This window comes from Bubalus kerabau, chromosome 9, assembly GCF_029407905.1.
Source record: "Bubalus kerabau isolate K-KA32 ecotype Philippines breed swamp buffalo chromosome 9, PCC_UOA_SB_1v2, whole genome shotgun sequence".
Taxonomy (NCBI): Eukaryota; Metazoa; Chordata; class Mammalia; order Artiodactyla; family Bovidae; genus Bubalus; species Bubalus kerabau.
The window spans coordinates 55414584-55437802 of NC_073632.1; positions in this window are offsets into that span (position 1 = coordinate 55414584).

The following is a 23219-nucleotide window of genomic DNA, read 5'->3' on the forward strand; positions in this document are numbered from 1 at the left end:
TCTGAGGATATCTTCAACATCAACAATTTCTATATACTTTGTAACTATCTTTTCTTTTCTACAGGCTGAACATGCTATGCCTAGAAATTATCTTCCACTGTGAAGAAATTTCTATCCATCTATTTGTTTCTTTGACCTGACTATTCTCTAGATTTTTCTTTATGGACTAAAATGGAGATAGTTCTCTTGAAATTCATATATTTGGTTGGTATTTGTCCCCTTCCTCACCTGTGTAAAGAAATGTTAGGAAATCTAGATAAAAGATAAAAATCCTGCACACAGATGTACATTATCTGAGTAATTCATCACCCAGTGGGGAAAAGGACACCATCAAAGTTTTAGGATATTACTCCACATTGTATTTTCTACAGTAAGGATAATAGCACCTGTCTGCAGCCATCTCACTGAGTAGCTGCCAAGGGAACAATAATTTCAAGAAACATGTAAAGGCCTTTGAAATTCTTAAAAGGAGAAAAACTCGAGATAAATTCCAGGGAGAAGTTTATCTTACAGGCAATGCAGCAATGGAAATGATTATTTTATCTTTATCTTTTCTGTATTCAATCCTGTAGTTTTTCCAGTAGAGTATATTTTTCCCCCTTACCTTCTCAAAAAAGAAAATATGTACAAACAAAAGCAATGAACAAAACTATGTACAGACACACATATACAAATACAAACTTAGAGCAAATTCTGATTGCTCCATTCATGTGTTCTTATTAAGAAGAGGTTAGATCTCCACTTGAAAAAGCAACTGATGTGTTCAAGGTACAGGTCATATGAAACTGATATTTAAATATTTATGTATTTATTTATTTGGCTGTGTTAGGTATTAGTTGTGGCATGTGATATCTTTTATTGTGGGGCTTGGGCTCAGTAGTTGCAGCATGCAGGCTTAGTTGCTCTGCAATCTGTTTGATCTTAGTTTCCTAAGGGGTTAAACCCACCTCTTCCACTTTGCAAGATAGATACTTAACCACTGGAGCACTAGGGAAGTTCTGAAACAGATACTGATATCAAAACTTGCTAACCTCCTTTTTTTTTCAAAATTCTGAAAAACATAATTACACCAAATATGGTAATTTATGAGCAGATTTGTGATTTCTGGCTAGGAAAGTAAGACTTGAGATTCTACTGTTATTAGTGATACTAGAGGGAATTTCTTCCTCACTTGAAATCCAATAGCAATCTACTTGTAATTCTTTATTATTTTCCTCTCTTTTACAAGAATTCACCAAGACTATGCACTCCATGATTATATAGACTCCACACCTAATGCCAAGTGGTATCCCCCTCAGTGCCTTACATTTAGAGTAAGCTCAATAAATATTTGTTGTATAAGTGTCTAAGAAGCATTAAGCAAGGATCATCTCTGGCTTGGGACAAAACAAAACATAATAGCATGAGAATGGGTCATACAACTGCTATGCCAATCTTTACCCGAGTGAAAGTGAATAGGCTCATGTTTTACTAGACAGGTTTCCAATAAATAGTATATAGAAACGTTTTATATAAGGTTAGAAAAATCCAGCTGTTACTCAACTCAGGCTTGATCGCTTGCTCCTTGAAAGCCAGTACTCGAGGCTAGTGGTGGTTGAAAGAAAAGTTGCTTTAATCCGAAAGCCGGCAACCTGAAGAGGAGGTAGACATGTGTCCCTCAAACCAACTCTGAAGATTCTGCTCAGGCATGACAATTTTGAAAAGGAGAAAGAAGGGGGAAGACACTCAGCAATCTTCGAGGTAGGAGGATAGATTCTGCATCATTCTCCATTGCTGCAGACTGGCTATTTTTTTAGATGTTATCTTGCCTGCATGATCTGCCTGCAGGAATTCTAAGAGGTCTGCTGAAGTTTCTACCCCAGTCATTCTTTAACAACTTAATTCTTCAGTCTTACTCCTTTCAATCTAGGAAAAGAATCAACAGTTTAAGGAAGGCTTGATGTGCATTCAGGAGAGCATAAGTCAGAAGTTAGGTTAAATTGCCGTCATCTCATTCCTATAAGTTTGGAGAGGAAAAGAAATGGGCAAACAGGAAAGGGGCAAAGGAGCTGCTTACAAATCCCCACTTGTCAGACATCATTCCATTTCTATGGAATTAGGAGCAAATGTCCATCTTCTGTAGCATCATGCTGACCTAGGGAACTATATTCTTAGAGTGGATGAGGTTGACATGGGTCTGTAGCACATCTTTGGTGACAGTTTTAGTGGTCTGCTTACGTATACGGGCAGAGCAAGCTACAGTTATTTTGAAGCCCACAAAGATATAGATTATTATGAGCAATAGTGTTAATCCCATTCAGTTCTAGCTATTGTGCTAGCTATAGATGCTGTATTGCTCAAGATGGAGCAGTTGGTATTAGGGCTGTAGTCTGGTCACTATGCAGTAAGCTTTTACTCTCTTGGCAGTGATAGCATCTGTAAACCAACTCGGGAATGTGCATCAGATACTGAGTCTATGACTCTAGTGTCTTAGTCATTAACTGTTTGAGCCTCCTCTTTTGTGACTCAAGCAGGCCTGGGAAAATTTAACTTTCCTACAAACAAGAGGCAGGGGGCACAGAGAGCCTTTGTACTTGGAGGGGGCCTGCAGGGTTCTCTTCATTTCAATGGCCAGCCAGATAGCTCTTATCTTTTCAAAACTGCATCATAATCTAAATCTCTACCAGACTTATGGCTGTCCCGTGTCTTGATATTGTACCCTAATAATAAAGAACAGGAAGCTGGATATGGGTTTACAATAACTGTTTGGAAGGCATGCCACAGTGAAATAGCAAGTAATAAAATAGAACACCAGTATTAAAGACTTAGGCTAATGTCTCTGTCATGTAGGTCAATTAAAGAAGTGTATTTGTGTATATTTTCAAAATTTGATTCTTTCTTGGTAGCTACTGAGTCTTGGTAAAAGTCCCTTGGGTTTTTGAAGTGAGTTTACCAAGGATAGGTGGGAATAAAAGAAACTTGGAAATTTGGCAATATTTGAAAGTTTCTTTTTTTTTTTAATTTTATTTTATTTTTAAACTTTACATAATTGTATTAGTTTTGCCAAATATCAAAATGAATCCGCCACAGGTACTGAGACTTCATACACTAGTCTTCAGAGGTACATGCTGTGATCCAAACTTATGCTGCCCTGGTTGGCTGCATTAGACAGGGATGGTGTGTAGTAAGCACTGACTGAAATTAACCCAGGGATATTTAGATAAGCCTCTAATACTGTGTATCTGGACATGGGAGGTTCAACTGAACCTTGAAAACCATATATATATATAATTTGAAATGGTGATCAACTGTCTTTTCCTAGTATCACTTCAAGGAATATTACTCTTGGAGCAATTCTTTTTTGCTTATTAGTGAAAAATGGACTTCCTTGAAAGAATGTTCTATATCTATTACTTGGTCAGTAATAACAAAGGAAGTCTTATACATGATTAATGGGAAATTTTCCCAGAGAAATTTTCAGAAGATTCGGACCTGGAGAATAAAGATGAAGCGGTCTCAGATTTTAAAGAGGATCAGCCTTGCTTATGGTTTGGTTTTCTGAAGAATTAAAATATGCCAGGTAAGAGGAGAAAATGTTAAGGAATGAAAGGAGAAGACCAAAAAAAGATAGAGTTGATTTACCCCTCTGGAAAAAAGCAATTAGACAAACTGGGAAGGAAGTAATGGGAGTGTTCTCTGAAAGGGTGATCAGTTTTCATAAAATGATTATGTTGCAGGAAGGGGGACTCCTTCCAGGGCCCAATGGTGGCCTCTTATTTAACACTTGAAAATGAATTATCCAAGGATACATACGTATTGACAAAGCAAAAGACTGTTAGGAAGGGGTGCCCAGGTGGAGAGCAAGAGGGTAAGGGAACCCAGGAGAAAACTCTGCCACATGGCTAACAGTCTCAGGTTTTATGGTAAAGGAGTTGGTTTCCAGTTTGTCTCTGGCCAATCATTCTGACTCAGGGTCCTCCCTGGTGGCACAGGTGTCTCTCAGATGAGATAAATTTCAGCAGCAGGCTTTTTGGGAGGTTGATAGGTCATATTGTCTCCTCCCTCCTCCTAAATTCTCCTGGAAAAAGTAATCAGTGCTGACAGTAAACAAGAAAAGCAAATCAGGCAGAGCAAGATAGAGAAGAAATTGGGATTTCCTGAAAACTGAATAGAATATATCCCCCTCACATTATGGCATGTTGAACTCTATTATCACAGGTCACAGTCACCAAAGTACATGTCCTACTTGGGAAGTTTCTGTGTCTGTGTGCTCAGTCGCTCAGTCACGTCTGAGTCTTTGCAACCCCATGGATTGTAGCCTGCCAGGGCTCCTCTGTCCATGGAATTTCCCAGGCAAGAATACTTGAGTGGGTTGCCATTTCCTTCTCTAGGGGGTCTTCCCTACCCAAGGATCAAACCCATGTCTCTTGATTCTCCTGCATTGACAGGTGGATTCTTTACAACTGTGCCACCTGGGAAGCCCTATTTGGGAAGTTTGAAATTCCAAAAATAGAATTCAGGACTCTTAAAGCTCGGTTGGATTCTCCATGTCAATGGCTTTGCCTCAGGGTCTCTCACACTTGCCAATCCTGGATCAAAAGATCAAGGGGAAGAAAGGGAGGTGTATTAGAGAAGGGAATGTTTCACTGACCTTGATATCGTTAAGTAAAATGAGAGAAGAATACATACGAGTAAAAATAAAAGTGCTCTAACTTGGAACATGTGTTAGTTGCAAGTGATATAATTTTCCTTGATTCCGAAGGAATCTATTTAACATTGTGTGCTTAACAATTTTTTTTCTTTAAAGGCAAAATATGTTTTCCTTAGATAAACCTGTGAAACTCTAAATTCATTCACAAAATCCAGTATTAGATTGCAGAGTTTAAGATGTAATTGTCAATTTGGGAAAGTTACTTTTGAACTTTACTTAACTGGAAAAAGAAAATTCCATTGTTAAAGTTATGAACTTTCTTGCCCATGATTACATGAACTATGCATGTACTTGGTTCATGTGTCTCCTGTTCAGAATCGTCATGGTCTCCTTAACTGTTTGTGTGCACTTGTAATTTCTCTCTTTCCTCCCTGAGATTAGATGAAGTATGTCTTAATCAGTAAAAATTTTAACACACTAATATGATTATTATAATAAGTGGATTATTTTACTGGAGCAAAGATGGACTTTAAATAATCACATGAAATTTTTCTTGATTAAATATTTTTAATTGTCAATTTTCTCAATTCCTTTTTGCATTTCACACATAATTTCTTGATGTTTCAGTTGACTGACTGTTAGTATTATTATGATTATGGTTGGTTTTGTATTTCAGGAGTAATTTCCCCTATCTTTCAAGAGGGATTTTTTTGTTAATATATTTTAAAAGCAGAATTTATTGATCTGTAGAGTTGGAAATCAACCAGAGATTAAAAAAGCAAGAATGTTAAACACAGAACAGCTGTCTCTTAGTGGTTGAGTAAATGCTTTTATGCATCTTTACAATTTTATTGGCTGGCTCAAGCAGTAAATGTTAAGTGGCTAAACACTTCTTCCTTCATTTAGAAATAATAACCTTAATAATATTTTTAATTGGAAAAAAAGATGAAAATAGTATAAAGCATTTTTAACCAAGGAAATCTTTGTTTTCTTTGTCTCTAGGATTTTCCTACCTGAATATTGCAATTAAAATAACAATTTTTATGTTTGATGACTTTGCATATGTGTGTTTATTTGTGCATGGAGGGGACTACAATTTAGTGTAAGTAAATATATATATATATATATATACATATATATAGATATATACATAAATATATATCTGCAGCTGCTGCTAAGTCGCTTCAGTCATGTCCGACTCTGTGAGACCCCTTAGAAGGCAACCCACCAGGCTCCTCTGTCCCTGGGATTCTCCAGGCAAAAACACTGGAGTGGGTTGCCATTTTCTTCTCCAATGCATAAAAGTGAAAAGGGAAAGTGAAGTCGCTCAGTCGTGCCCAACTCTTAGCAACCCCATGGACTGCAGCCTACCAGGCTCCTCTGTCCATGGGATTTTCTAGGCAAGAGTACTGGAGTGGGGTGCCATTGCCTTCTCCAAATATATATATATATATATAAATATATATATATAAAAATATATATATATACATATGTGTGTACCTTTTCAATCTTAGGATGACAGTACTATATACCTAGGGGTGCTGCATAATGGAATGCAAAAATTTTGAAGCACTCATGAAAACAAACCTGAGTCAAACTGTTTCTATTTTTATGTAGAACACTTTGGGTATATAATAAAAAATATCTAAAAATTATAGTATGTGACTATAAAGTGAGTGTTATGAATTATCACACAAGTAAACAAATCATGCCACATGTGTCCATCAAAAACAAGAAACAACAAGAATTTCTAGGATTATTTTATGATGATTAAAGAGAAATTCCGTTTATGCATATTTAACCCCTTAATAACAGAGCCCTAGTTGCCTCATTAAATTGTTAACAAAAAAGATTTTGGGTTATCATGACTATTTGGCAGAATTGAAAGAAAAGGAAGTTGTGTCTCTGTTAAAAGAAATGTGAGCAACAGAATATCACATGATGTCTTCAAAGATTTCCACCTATTTTATCATAGTTGTAATCTGTCAAATCAGCATTTCATCTTTGAATTTTTTCAAAAAAATTGTCTTTTTTTTTAAATTTACTATTCTTGCTTATGCTTTTTCCTACATAAAACTAGCAACAAATAAGTGATTTTTCTGTAGTCAATGTATAATATTCATGCCTGTATATCATTTCCTTAAAAGCTGTGCAATTTAAAGGTTTCTCACATTATATAGTTATTTTAGTAAATTCCCTAAGTCGACAAAATTATCTCTTAAATGAGTTTCACAGAACTTTTGTCCTAGATACAATGATTTATGCTGAAAAGTATTTTACTAATTCCATACCTGCCTCTATAAGTATTTTGCTTTATACTGTCTTCTGAAACTGAAAGAAAATATAGCATTCACACAAGAAGTATAAAAACTGTGCAACTTAAAGAATAATAATAACTAGGACACTTACTGCTTATGACTCAGATTTGTAAGGACAAAAGAAAAATGCACAAAGTTGTGAGTTAAGCTTTATTTGGGGCAACGTGAGGACTATAGCCCAGGAAACAGCATCTCAGATACCTCTGAGGAGCTACTCCAAAGAGGTAAGGGAGAAGGTCAGTATATATGTGATTTTGGTGAAGGGGGAGTATGGTGCTATGAAGCATACATTTTGACAGAGGGTTGCTACTAGTTATAATGAGGTTGCTGCTAGTCAACAAATATTAATGATTTTAGTGCTAGGTATGAGAAGATGCAAAAAATTGGGCATGTGTGTGTGTGTGTGTGTGTGTGTGTATCAGATATTTTTTTATCTTTCATCTATAATGGACACTTTGATTGTTTCTGTATTTTAGTATTATCAATAATGCTGAGTGAACATTGGATTCATATTTCTTTTTGGATTAGTGTTTTCCTGTTCTTTGGATCAGTACCCAGAGGTGGAATATCTGGACCATATGGTATTCTATTCTTAATTCTTTGATGAATTTCCATACTGTTTTCTATAGATAGCTGACTCGCTTTTCCCTTCCTGCTTTAATTCAACATTTTATGTTTAAGTTCACCAATAAATATTGAACCCAGGAAACTCTAAGCACCCCACACTTGGCCCCTATAAAGGTAGAATTACAGGCACACTATCTCCTCCTACCCAAGACCTCACCGAGTGTGCCTGAGTGTGCCATGTACCCTTAGGACTTATAAGCAATAATTCTTGTCTTTTCAAATTTCCATGATGGTTGTTTCTGTAGTGTGTCTTGCAATCATAAGAACCACAAGAGCCAGTCCAGCCACACCATTGGCTCTCATCAGGGATATGACTGTGGGAGCTGCCAAAAATAGTATAAGTCCAGGTAAGCGCCCTAGACGTTTCTGGTTAATAGCATCATTATCAATAGGCTGAAGCCAACACAAATAATTTTCCATTATGGTTTGCAGTCTTAGATCCTTATTTAAAAGATCATTTCAGAGGGTTCAGGATGGGGAACACATGTATACCTGTGGCGGATTCATTTTGATATTTGGCAAATCTAATACAGTTATGTAAAGTTTAAAAATAAAATAAAATTAAAAAAAAAAAAAAAGATCATTTCACATACCAAGATCATAATGTAATTGTCATTTCTTATAAAATTATATACATCTTTTTATATTCAGTCATTTAATATTTATGGAATGTATTTTTATGAATGATGAGAAGTAGGGTCCTATTTTTACTTTGTTTTTCCCTATGGATAGTCATTATTCCATCACTTATTTAAAAAGTTCATGTTTCCTGATTGATCTGCAACTCCACCTGTCACAAACTGTGTCCATATATTTGTGGTTTTCCTCTGGGCTTGATAGTCTTAACTATTCCATTTGTATCAAAAATACATTTTATTTTTTATACTGAGTCTGTGCTAAGTCCTTTCAGTCACATACGACTCTTTTTATGTCATGATAAAAATAAAGTTTCTATTTTCAACATTTCTTCTGCATCAATTCATATAACCATCGTTATTATTTTTGTTCTCTAAGAAACTTTATTCTATGTTTTCTTCTAGAACTTTTAGTTTTATAGATTATGTTTATTGTCCATTTGGGGCTAAGTTTTGTATATAATGAGATGCACATGTGCACAGTGACTCATTCAGTCATGTCCAAATCTTTGTGATGCCATGGACTGTAGCCCACCAGGCTCCTCTGTTCATGGAAATATCCTGGCAAGAATACTTGAGTGGGTTACCATTTCTTCCTCCAGGGGATCAAACACACCTTTCCTGTGGCTTTTGCTTTGGCAAGCAGATTCTTTACCACTGAGATTTTCTCAATATTTGTGCCCAGTTCAGTTCAGCTCAGTCTCAAGTCATGTCTGACTCTTTGCAACCTCATTGACTGCAGCATGCCAGGTCTCCCTGTCTGTCACCAATTCCCGGAGTTTACTCAAACTCATGTCCATTGAGTTGGTGATGCCAAACAACCATCTCATCCTCTGTCATCCCCTTCTCCTCCCACCTTCAATCTTTCCCAGCATCAGGGTTTTTCAAATGAGTCAGCTCTTCGCATCAGGTGGCCAAAGTATTGGAGTTTCAGCTTCAACATCAGTCCTTCCAATGAACATCCAGGACTGATTTCCTTTAGGATGGACTGGTTGGATCTCCTTGCAGTCCAAGGGACTCTCAAGAGTCTTCTCCAACACCACAGTTCAAAAGCATCAATTCTTCAGAGCTCAGCTTTCTTTATAGTCCAACTCTCACATCCATACATGGACTACTGGAAAAACCATAGCCTTGGCTAGATGGACCTTTGTTGGCAAAGTAATGTCTCTGCCTTTTAATATGCTCTCTAGGTTGGTCATAACTTTCCTCCCAAGGAGTAAGCCTCTTTTAATTTCATGGCTGCAGTCACCATCTGCAGTGATTTTGGAGCCCCCAGAAATAAAGTCTGCCCAGTTATCTCAGTGTTATTCTGATTTATTAAGTCTATCTTTTCTTTATTTTATTACTTTGGCATTATATATTTATATAAAATCATTTACATGTGGAAGTTTACTTCTGTATTCCCACTCACATACGTTGATATATGTGTCCAATCTTTTGCCCACATCACATGGCCTTGATTTTAAATATGATTATATCTAAAGTAAGTAATTTATATCTTCTGTTTTGTAATTGAATTACATTTTGTATAATAGTACATAGTGCTTCTTCCCAGATGGAGCAGTAGTAAAGAATCTTCCTGCCAATACACAAGACAGATCCTTGAGTCAGGAAGATCCCCTGGAGTAGGAAATGTAACCGAATCCTGTATTCTCACCTGGAAAATTCCATGGGCAGAGGAGCCTGGCAGGCTACAGTTCATGGGGTTGCAAAGAGCCACATGACTGAGTGACTGAGCACACTCACACATATTGCAAAATACCAAGTTTTAGAGTATGTGTGTGTATATTTGAGAAGTGATAAGTCAATTTAGAGCATCAACATACTTTAATGATGCTAAATAATTTGTGAGATTACCCCATCAATAACACAGGGAATAGAGGCTTAAAATGTCTTTAATAATTTTACCATTACATGCATAGCATTCAAACTTTGGCTTCTTTAAACTTATTTAAATTAAGAGCGTCTGAAGGAGTGTTTTCATAACATCATAAATATGAACAAAAGCAAGATGAATCTCAAATTTTCATTGTGTTAGAAATGCTTTCAAATATGCTTAAACTTGCATTGAAAATAAAAACAAGTGTCCAACTTACAAAGGAGACATTCACTGGAGAAGTAGTCACTGACTGAGAATTAAGTACATGTATATGTGATATATGCATACAATGCACACCCCTCACACACACACACTTTTCTCAATGTAAATAGAGGTATTACTACTGCTTGATAATTAAGCTATTACAGAATGTAAAATTTGGGGGAAGGGTGCAAGCCTATCAAGTTATAATTCATAAGAAGTATTTTATAAATTATTGATGGACAAAATCTGTCATAATAAAATGATTAAAATAATATGAGGTGATAGTAAAAATTTGATTTTCAAAGTATATGTAAACAGACTGTATATAATGAATCTTTGCTCAGTAAAATTTCCTTTGTATGTCTAACATCCTTTACACCAGTTACAAAAAGTAAATAGAATAAGGAGGTGTAAATAGATTAGACCATGAAACTCTTAAAATATATGGAGATATCATATAGGAAGAATATTTATGTTGCCCACCTAGAATTTAAAACACTGTAATTATACGGATAGGTTTTTCACAGTTTTATATCCAAATTCTGTTCACAGAATCATTTTTCTGTGAATGAAAATCATTTTCTGAAAAGACACAATGGTGTCTTTTCATATGCCTTTTATCCTCACTTTTCTTTAAAAATGCTTATTTCCTCCAATGTCTCATTGTACTTTTGTCCTCTGTAAATCAGTCAGGTGACCTTTAGGGATGCTTTCTGTGGGAGTGTTCTGTAGTATATGAATTACACCAAGAGGAAGAATCTCAGGTGTAGTTATAGAGCAGAATCTCAAATTACGGATTTTTAATAACCTACTGCAACATCTGGAACTGAATTTTTTAAAATAGTTCAAAAAGTTACTACTTTTAGATTTTAGCATTATTATAGAGAAAACTGAAGTCACAGATGGCATAATTATTTTTATATATCATCAGGGAGCTTTAACATATTATGTTATAATAGAATGGTTTAGACATATGACCTTCATAAATATAAAATTTTAATATGTAATCCCTTATACATGTTCTCAGAGGCCATAACAGGGAGGTCAAGTATTATTAACCTTGAAAAAAGAACAGTATAAAATGCCAAAGAAAATAAGAAACAATTCTTTTAAAATTCATAGTAATTTTGTTTTTTATTTTATTTTTTAAAAAAGCTTGCTTTTCAATTATGTTAAATTTTGTGAAATTAAATATACTGTCTATATAATTAAATAGATTGATAGTTGTTTTCAGCAACATAACCACCTTTCTGAGTCTTTTTATATCATACATTTATTAGTTAAATATACAAGCTTAAAAATATAGATAAGAAAATGAAAGAGACTACAAATCTGTGAGCTTGATTAATTAAGAAAATACTAGATAAAAAGTAAGAAATAATATAGATTGATATAAGAAATATAAACATAAATTAGTGAAACATATATGCATTTCTATTATAAAATCAGCAAAGCCATTAGTTATTTCTTAAAATTAACATCATAAATCTCTAGATATACTACTATAAAGTGAAATAAATAATGAAACATTTTTAATAAAAAATAATAAAAGAAAGCTAACATACAGTCTATAAATGATAAAATGTTAATAATATTATAAACATGTCTTTGGCAATAAATTTAAAATTGAAAATTTCTCCAAAATACGATGTCCTGAAACTGAGAGAAAATGGTCTACCTGCATGCTTCCTATTAAAGTAATTGAATACATTATTTAAAAATCTATTCATAAACAAAATCGCTGATGAGATTAATTTACCACAGAGATATTCCAAACATCTAAAAAAGAGGTAAAACCAATCTTTCCTAAAACTTCTAAAATATTAAAAATATTGAGGGAATAATTTCAAGCTAGCTTATGAATCCAGCATATATTTAAATAAAAATCTTACGAAAGCATTAGAACAAAGAAAACTTAAAGATCCATAGCTTTTTGGAGCAAAGAGAGAAAAACCTTAACAGCAACAAAAATATTATATAAAGGACAATCTGTATTAAACAATTTGATATGTGAAACAGGATAATCCATTATGCCAATTGGATATATTCTTCCAATTCATGGATGATACAATTATGTAAAGTTTAAAAATAAAATTAAAAAAATAAATAAATAAAATGTAAAAAAAAAAACCAATTTAGAACAAAAGAAAGAAAAAGCTATGTAATCATATCAATAGATTAAGAAACCACATTTGCCAAAATAAATTAACATTGAACATCAGCAAACATGATATCTGTTTAGAATCTTTTTATCTTTGTCCATGAAAAGTATAGAAAACAAGCATTCAGGAGAGTAAGCTCATTCTTTTAAAGTATCAGTAGACCTATAAAATGCTAAACCAAAAGATGGAAATTACCAGTATTAGAAATGAAAAAGCAGTCATCACACTGATTCCACAGACATTAAAAGGATAATAAGGGCAATCTACAGCCAAACCTATGCCTATAAATTTAACAACTTAGATGAATAAAGTCCTTGAAAGGCACTAATTACAAAAAAAGTAGGCTGCTAATAGATCTATACCTATTAAGGAAATTGAATTCACAGTTAATAGCTTCTCCACCCCCCACCCCTAACCCCCATCAAAAAAATTCTCAGATCCAGATTTTTCACTGGTGAATTTCACTAAGCATTTACGAAGATATAAAACCAACTCTATATAAGCCTCACCAGAAAACAGAGAGAATACTTTTCAAATTGTTTGTTGAGGACAGCACTATCTCGATACCAAATTCAGACAAAGAGAGCAGAAGAAAATCAAACCTTAGCCCAATATCAATCTTGGCACAGACTCACAATTCTGAAATAAGATAATCAGTCCATTACATCTAGCAATTTATAATAAAGCTTTACATTTAAGTAAGACTCGTACAGTCCATGGGGTTGCAGAAAAGTCAGACATGACTGAGTGACTAATACTTTTAACTTTCATAACAGAAATGCAAGCCTGGCTCAGCATTCAAACATTAATGAATGGTGCAACTGTACCTAATGCCCAGGTTTTGGTTTTTCATATCACTCACCAACAAAAGGAACCAGGGTTCCTTAAATAAATGGCTCATTCTAGGGCTATGGTATAAAATATATAGGATGAGTCTGGAGAGTCTTGCTAAATGCCAGAAAGTAAAACAATGACCCAACCCCACAAAACACACGCTCGTGCATGCATTTGCATGCTTGTGCACATGTGCACGCACACACACACACATACACTTGCACAAAAGACAGGGCCATGGCATGAATGTTCATTCTCATTACATGTATTCAATATTGTATCAGAAGTTTTATCAGTGAATTAAGGCAAGAAGTGCCTTTTGACTATGCCAAAGCCTTTTGTGTGGATCACAATAAACTGTGGAAGATTCTGAAATTTTTGGAAAATTCTGAAAGAGATGGGAATACCACACAATCTGACCTGCCTCTTGAGAAATCTGTATGCAGGTCAGGAAGCAACAGTTAGAAGTGGACATGGAACAACAGACTGGTTCCAAATCAGGCTGTATATTGTCACCCTACTTATTTAACTTATATGCAGAGTACATCATGAGAAACGCTGGGTTGGATGAAGAACAAGCTGGAGTCAAGAATGCTAGGAGAAATATCAATAACCTCAGATATGCAAACGACACCATCTTATGGCAGAAAGTGAAGAAAAACTAAAGAGCCTCTTGATGAAAGTGAAAGAGGAGATTGAAAAAGTTGGCTTAAAGCTCAACATTCAGAAAACTAAGATCATGGAATCCGGTCCCGTCACTTCATGGCAAATAGATGGTAAAGTGGAAACAATGGCAGACTTTATTTTGGGGGGCTCCAAAATCACTGCAGATGATGACTGCAGCCATGAAATTAAAAGATGCTTACTCCTTGGAAGGAAAGTTATGACCAACCTAGACAGCATATTCGGAGAAGGCAATGGCACCCCACTCCAGTACTCTTGCCTGGAAAATCCCATAGACGGAGGAGCCTGGTGGGCTGCAGTCCATGGGGTTGCTAAGAGACACGACTTCACTTTCACTTTTCACTTTCATGCATTGGAGAAGGAAATGGCAACCCACTCTAGTGTTCTTGCTTGGAGAATCCCAGGGATAGGGGAGCCTTGTGGGCTGCCGGCTATGGGGTCGCACAGAGTTGGACACGATTGAAGGGACTTAGCAGCAGCAGACAGCATATTAAAATGCAGAGACATTACTTTGCCAACAAAGATCCATCTAATCAAGGCTATGCTATTTCCAGTAGTTATGTATGGATGTGAGAGTTAGACTATAAAGAATACTGAGTACGAAGAATTGATGATTTTGAACTATGGTGTTGGCAAAAAGTCTTGAGAGTCCCTTGGACAGCAAGGAGATCCAACCAGTGCGTCCTAAAGGAGATCAGTCTTCAGTGATCATTTGAAGGACTGGTGCTGAAGCTGAAATTCCAATATTTTGGCCACCTGATGTGAAGAGCTGACTCGTTTGAAAAGACCCTGATGCTGGGAAAGATTGAAGCTGGGAGAAGAAGAGGACCACAGAGGATGAGATGGTTGGATGGTATCACCAACTCAATGGATATGAGTTTGGGTAACCTCTGGGAGTTGGTGATGGACAGGGAGGCCTGGAGTGCTACAGTCCATGGGGTCACAAAGAGTCAGACATAGCTGAGCGACTGAACTGAACTGAACTGAAGGCAAGAAGAAGAAAAGAATACAAGCAAATTAGAAAAAAAAAAAGTAATATTTCCCTGTTAATAGATGACAAGACTATCTACCTAGAAAATCTAAGCAATCTACAGATAAAAGTTTCTGAAATTAACAAGTGAGTTTAGCAGTGTCATAGAACACAACATATATATATATACATATATATATATTTAAAATCTTATTGCTGTATCTTAAATCTGAACAATAAGAAACCACAATTTGGAAAACTATGATTTACAATAGGTCAAACAATTGAGATACTGAGCTATAAATTTTACAAAGGATGTGAGAAATTGGAGGCTGAAAATAAGGAATCAAAAATGCAAATAAATAGAAAAATATATTATGTACATAAATTGGAAGAGGCAGCATACTGAAGTCATTTCTTGGCCAAATTGACCTATGCATTTAATTCAACCACAGTTAAAATCAGATAAGGAATTCTTTTTTAAGTTACCAGCAAGCCAATTCCAAAGTTTATGTGGAAATATATAGGAACTAATTATTAAAACATTTTTTTTTTAATTTTATTTTATTTTTAAACTTAACATAACTGTATTAGATTTGCCAAATATCAAAATGAATCCGCCACAGGTATACATGTGTTCCCCATCCTGAACCCTCCTCCCTCCTCCCTCCCCATTCCATCCCTCTGGGTCGTCCCAGTGCACCAGCCCCAAGCATCCAGTATCGTGCATCGAACCTGGACTGGCAACTCATTTCATACATGATATTTTACATGTTTCAATGCCATTCTCCCAAATCTTCCCACCCTCTCCCTCTCCCACAGAGTCCATAAGACTGTTCTATACATCGGTGTCTCTTTTGCTGTCTCGTACACAGGGTTATTGTTACCATCTTTCTAAATTCCATATATATGCGTTAGTATACTATATTGGTGTTTTTCTTTCTGGCTTACTTCACTCTGGATAATAGGCTCCAGTTTCATCCACCTCATTAGAACTGATTCAAATGTATTCTTTTTAATGGCTGAATAATACTCCATTGTGTATATGTACCACAGCTTTCTTATCCATTCATCTGCTGATGGACATCTAGGTTGCTTCCATGTCCTGGCTATTATAAACAGTGCTGCGATGAACATTGGGGTACTCGTGTCTCTTTCCCTTCTGGTTTTCTCAGTGTGTATGCCCAGCAGTGGGATTGCTGGATCATAAGGCATGTCTATTTCCAGTTTTTTAAGGAATCTCCACACTGTTCTCCATAGTGGCTGTATTAGTTTGCATTCCCACCAACAGTGTAAGAGGGTTCCCTTTTCTCCACACCCTCTCCAGCATTTATTGCTTGTAGACTTTTGGATCGCAGCCATTCTGACTGGTGTGAAATGGTATCTCATAGTGGTTTTGATTTGCATTTCTCTGATAATGAGTGATGTTGAGCATCTTTTCATGTGTTTGTTAGCCATCTGTATGTCTTCTTTGGAGAAATGTCTATTTAGTTCTTTGGCCCATTTTTTGATTGGGTCATTTATTTTTCTGGAGTTGAGCTGGAGGAGTTGCTTGTATATTCTCGAGATTAGTTGTTTGTCAGTTGCTTCATTTGCTATTATCTTCTCCCATTCTGAAGGCTGTCTTTTCACCTTGCTAATAGTTTCCTTTGATGTGCAGAAGCTTTTAAGGTTAATTAGGTCCCATTTGTTTATTTTTGCTTTTATTTCCAATATTCTGGGAGGTGGGTCATAGAGGATCCTGCTGTGATGTATGTCAGAGAGTGTTTTGCCTATGTTCTCCTCTAGGAGTTTTATAGTTTCTGGTCTTACATTTAGATCTTTAATCCATTTTGAGTTTATTTTTGTGTATGGTGTTAGAAAGTGTTCTAGTTTCATTCTTTTACAAGTGGTTGACCAGAGTTCCCAGCACCACTTGTTAAAGAGATTGTCTTTAATCCATTGTATATTCTTGCCTCCTTTGTCGAAGATAAGGTGTCCATATGTGCGTGGATTTATCTCTGGGCTTTCTATTTTGTTCCATTGATCTATATTTCTGTCTTTGTGCCAGTACCATACTGTCTTGATAACTGTGGCTTTGTAGTAGAGCCTGAAGTCAGGTAGGTTGATTCCTCCAGTTCCATTCTTCTTTCTCAAGATCGCTTTGGCTATTCGAGGTTTTTTGTTTTTCCATACAAATTGTGAAATTATTTGTTCTAGCTCTGTGAAGAATGCTGGTGGTAGCTTGATAGGGATTGCATTGAATCTATAGATTGCTTTGGGTAATATACTCATTTTCACTACATTGATTCTTCCAATCCATGAACATGGTATATTTCTCCATCTGTTAGTGTCCTCTTTGATTTCTTTCACCAGTGTTTTATAGTTTTCTATATATAGGTCTTTAGATTCTTTAGGTAGATATATTCCTAAGTATTTTATTCTTTCCGTTGCAATGGTGAATGGAATTGTTTCCTTAATTTCTCTTTCTGTTTTCTCATTATTAGTGTATAGGAATGCAAGGGATTTCTGTGTGTTGATTTTATATCCTGCAACTTTACTATAGTCATTGATTAGTTCTAGTAATTTTCTGGTGGAGTCTTTAGGGTTTTCTATGTAGAGGATCATGTCATCTGCAAACAGTGAGAGCTTTACTTCTTCTTTTCCAATTTGGATTCCTTTTATTTCTTTTTCTGTTCTGATTGCTGTGGCCAAAACTTCCAAAACTATGTTGAATAGTAATGGTGAAAGTGGGCACCCTTGTCTTGTTCCTGACTTTAGAGGAAATGCTTTCAATTTTTCACCGTTGAGGATAATGTTTGCTGTGGGTTTGTCATATATAGCTTTGATTATGTTGAGGTACGTTCCTTCTATTCCTGCTTTCTGGAGAGTTTTGATCATAAATGGATGTTGAATTTTGTCAAAGGCTTTCTCTGCATCTATTGAGATAATCATATGGTTTTTATTTTTCAATTTGTTAATGTGGTGTATTACATTGATTGATTTGCGGATATTGAAGAATCCTTGCATCCCTGGGATAAAGCCCACTTGGTCATGGTGTATGATCTTTTTAATGTGTTGTTGGATTCTGATTGCTAGAATTTTGTTAAGGATTTTTGCATCTATGTTCATCAGTGATATTGGCCTGTAGTTTTCTTTTTTTGTGGCATCTTTGTCAGGTTTTGGTATTAGGGTGATGGTGGCCTCATAGAATGAGTTGGGAAGTTTACTATCCTCTGCAATTTTCTGGAAGAGTTTGAGCAGGATAGGTGTTAGCTCTTCTCTAAATTTTTGGTAGAATTCAGCTGTGAAGCCGTCTGGACCTGGGCTTTTGTTTGCTGGAAGATTTTTGATTACAGTTTCAATTTCCGTGGTTGTGATGGGTCTGTTAAGATTTTCTATTTCTTCCTGATCGAGTTTTGGAAAGTTGTACTTTTCTAAGAATTTGTCCATTTCTTCCTCGTTGTCCATTTTATTGGCATATAATTGTTGATAGTAGTCTCTTATGATCCTTTGTATTTCTGTGTTGTCTGTTGTGATCTCTCCATTTTCATTTCTAATTTTATTGATTTGATTTTTCTCCCTTTGTTTCTTGATGAGTCTGGCTAATGGTTTGTCAATTTTATTTATCCTTTCAAAGAACCAGCTTTTGGTTTTGTTGATTTTTGCTATGGTCTCTTTTGTTTCTTTTGCATTTATTTCTGCTCTAATTTTTAAGATTTCTTTCCTTCTACTAACCCTGGGGTTCTTCATTTCTTCCTTTTCTAGTTGCTTTAGGTGTAGAGTTAGGTTATTTATTTGACTTTTTTCTTGTTTCTTGAGGTGTGCCTGTATTGCTATGAACTTTCCCCTTAGGACTGCTTTTACCGTGTCCCACAGGTTTTGGGTTGTTGTGTTTTCATTTTCATTCGTTTCTATGCAAATTTTGATTTCTTTTTTGATTTCTTCTGTGATTTGTTGGTTATTCAGCAGCGTGTTGTTCAGCCTCCATATGTTGGATTTTTTAATAGTTTTTCTCCTGTAATTGAGATCTAATCTTACTGCATTGTGGTCAGAAAAGATGCTTGGAATGATTTCTATTTTTTTGAATTTACCAAGGCTAGCTTTATGGCCCAGGATGTGATCTATCCTGGAGAAGGTTCCATGTGCGCTTGAGAAGAAGGTGAAATTCATTGTTTTGGGATGAAATGTCCTATAGATATCAATTAGGTCTAACTGGTCTATTGTATCGTTTAAAGTTTGTGTTTCCTTGTTAATTTTCTGTTTAGTTGATCTATCCATAGGTGTGAGTGGGGTATTAAAGTCTCCCACTATTATTGTGTTATTGTTAATTTCTCCTTTCATACTTGTTAGCATTTGTCTTACATACTGCGGTGCTCCCGTGTTGGGTGCATATATATTTATAACTGTTATATCTTCTTCTTGGATTGATCCTTTGATCATTATGTAGTGACCATCTTTGTCTCTTTTCACAGTCTTTGTTTTAAAGTCTATTTTATCTGATATGAGTATTGCTACTCCTGCTTTCTTTTGGTCCCTATTCGCATGGAAAATCTTTTTCCAGCCCTTCACTTTCAGTCTGTATGTGTCCCCTGTTTTGAGGTGGGTCTCTTGTAGACAACATATGCAGGGGTCTTGTTTTTGTATCCATTCAGCCAGTCTTTGTCTTTTGGTTGGGGCATTCAACCCATTTACATTTAAGGTAATTACTGATAAGTATGACCCCGTTGCCATTTACTTTATTGTTTTGGGTTCGAATTTATACACCATTTTTGTGTTTCCTGTCTAGAGAATATCCTTTAGTATTTGTTGGAGAGCTGGTTTGGTGGTGCAGAATTCTCTCAGCTTTTGCTTGTCTGAAAAGCTTTTGATTTCTCCTTCATACTTGAATGAGATCCTTGCTGGGTACAATAATCTGGGCTGTAGGTTATTTTCTTTCATCATTTTAAGTATGTCTTGCCATTCCCTCCTGGCTTGAAGAGTTTCTATTGAAAGATCAGCTGTTATCCTTATGGGAATTCCCTTGTGTGTTATTTGTTGTTTTTCCCTTGCTGCTTTTAATATTTGTTCTTTGTGTTTGATCTTTGTTAATTTGATTACTATGTGTCTTGGGGTGTTTCGCCTTGGGTTTATCCTGTTTGGGATTCTCTGGGTTTCTTGGACTTGGGTGATTATTTCCTTCCCCATTTTAGGGAAGTTTTCAACTATTATCTCCTCAAGTATTTTCTCATGGTCTTTCTTTTTGTCTTCTTCTTCTGGGATCCCTATGATTCGAATGTTGTAGCGTTAAAACATTTTTGAGAAAGACTTAGTCAAATTACTAACCTGTGTCAAATAAACTATAAGGGTACGTGCTATAATAATCAGAGTGTGTTACTGGTAAAAGTATAGTCAAAAAGATCAATGGGAGAGAATAAGAAGTCTAATAATAAACCCACACAGATATGGTCAGTCGTTTGTTTGTTTTTACAAAAGTGCAAAGGCATAAGTAATTATAGAGAGGAGGTAGTATTTTAATTAAATGGTGTTGATTCCATTTACATAAAATTCTAGAAAATGCGAGTTAATCAATATTGCCAGAAACAAATCAATAGCTGTGCTTGTATTAAGAGATAAAGAACATTGCATTTTGAGGGGCTATGGAAATGTTTGACGTTTAGACTTTAGTCATAGCTTTCTAGGGCCTGTGTGCAGTTAATTTTACACCAATTATAGTTCAGTTACTCTATACTAATTCTAAAAATTCTAAAATTTCTAAAATTCTAAAAATTCTAAAATCTATACTAATTCTAAAAATCAATGGCAGAAAAACACATTTCATATTATTTTAGATTTTAGCATCAATTGCTGTTGTTGTTCAGTCACCTAGTTGTGTCTGACTCTTTGTGACTCCATGAATTGTAGCAGGTCAGGCTTCCCTGTCCTTCACCATCTCCCAGAGTTTGCTCAAATTCATCTCCCTGTCCCTTGAGTCAGTGATGCCATCCAACCAATCATCATCTGTCATCCCCTTCTCATCCTGCCTTCAATCTTTACCAGAATCAGGGTCTTTTCCAATGAGTTGGCTCTTTGCATCAGGTAGTCAAAATATTGGAGTTTAAGCTTCAGCATCAATCATTCCATTGAATATACAGGGCTGATTTCCTTCAGGATTGACTAGTTTGATCTTGTTGCAGTCTAAGGCTGTAGTCTAAGACTCTCAAGAGTCTTATCCAACACCACAGTTCAAAAGCATCAATTCCTTGGGTCTCAGTCTTCTATGTGGTCCAACTCTCACATCCATACATGACCACTGGAAAAACCATAGTTTTGACTATATGGACCTTTGTTGCAAAGTTATGTTGCTGCTTTCTAATACTCTGTCTAGGTTTGCCATAGCTCTTCTTCCAATGGCATGTGTCTTTTAATTTCATGCCTGCAGGCACCATCTTCACTGATTCTGGAGCCCAGGAAAATAAAGTCTGTCACTGTTTCCATTGTTTCCCCATCTATTTACTGTGAAGAGATGGGACCAGATGATTAGTTTTTTGAATGTTGAGTTTTAAGCCAACTTTTTCACTCTCCTCTTCCACTTATATCAAGAGTCTCTTTAGTTCCTCTATTTTCTGCCACGAGGATGATGTCATCTGCATATCTGAGGTTATTGATATTTCTCCTGCTAATCTTGATTCCAGACTGTGCTTCATCCATCTTGGCATTTCACATGATGTACACTGCATATAAGTTAAATAAGCAGGGTGACAATATACAGCCTTGACACTCTTTTCCCAATTTGGAACCAGTTACTTGTTCTATGTCCAGTTCTAACTGCTGCTTATTGACCTGCATATAGATTTCTCAGGAGGCAGGTAAGGTGGTCATTTATTCCCATCTCTTTAAGGATTTCCACAATTTGTTCAGATCCACACAGTCAAAGACTTTAGTATAGTCAATGAAGCAGACATAGATGTTCTTGCTGGAAGTTTCTTGCCTTTTCTATGATACAATGTATGTTGGCAATTTGTTCTCTCATTCTTCTGCATTTTTTAAATCCAGCTTGTACATCAGGAAGTTCTTGGTTAATGTACTGTTGCAGCCTAGCTTGGAGGATTTTGAGCATGACCTTTGTAACATGTAAAATTAATGAAATTGTGTGGTAGTTTGAATATTCTTTGGCATTGCCCTTCTTTGGGATTGGAATGAAAACTGACCTTTACCAGTCCTGTGGCCAGTGCTGAGTTTTCCAAATTGGCTGGCATATTGAGTACAGCACTTTCACAGTGTCATCTTTTAGGACTCTAAATAGCTCAGATGAAATTCCATCACTTCTACTAGCTTTGTTCATAGTGATGCTTCCTTAGGAAGTATCCAGGGTGTGTGGCTCTAGGTGAGTGATCACATCATCATGGTTATCTGGGTAATTAAGATATGTTTAGTATAATCCTTTTGTATATTCTTGTCACCTGTTCTTAATATATTCTGCTTCTTCTATGTACATACCATTTCTGTCCTTTATTGTGCCAATCTTTGTATGAAATGTTCCCTTGGTATCTTTAATTTTCTTCAAGAAATCTCTAGTCTTTCCCACTCTACGTCTTTGTATTGTTCACTTAGGAAGGCTTTCTTATCTCTTCTTGCTATTCTTTGAAACAGTGCATTCAGATGAGTATGTTTTTCCTTTTCTCCTTTGCCTTTTGCTTCTCTTCTTTTCTGAGCTACTTGTAAGACCTCCTCAGACAAACATTTTGCCTTTTTGCATTTCTTTTTCTTGTGGATGGTTTTGATGGGTATGTACATCAAACCTGTAAAATGTTACAAACCTCCATCCATAGTTCTTCAGTCACTATATCAGATCTAATCCTTTGAATCTATTTTTCACTTCTACTGTATAATCATTAGGTATTTTATTTAGGTCATAACTGACTGACCTAGTGATTTTCCCTACTTTCTTCAAGTCTGAATTTTGCAATAAGGAGTTTTGTTCAGAGCCACAGTCATTAATCATAGTATCCTTTAATCATCAATTATTTTAAAAGGTATTTTACCATAGCCATTGCTGAACAAGTATTTATCAGGCAGTATATGAGGGCTTATCCTGCTTAATTTTTAGTAATCTTTTTTGAGGTAGTGCTTTATTTTAGAAATAAAATCAGAAATTCTGAAAAATTAAATAAATTCTGAAGATTACAAAACAATGCCAGAGGAAATTTAAGAAAATTGCTAAACTGAACTTTTTTTTAAAAAAAAAACATGCATCTCCCTAAGAATGTAGTTTGTGTTTCTGGGTATGACATCATCATATTTTCAGGTTGAAAATA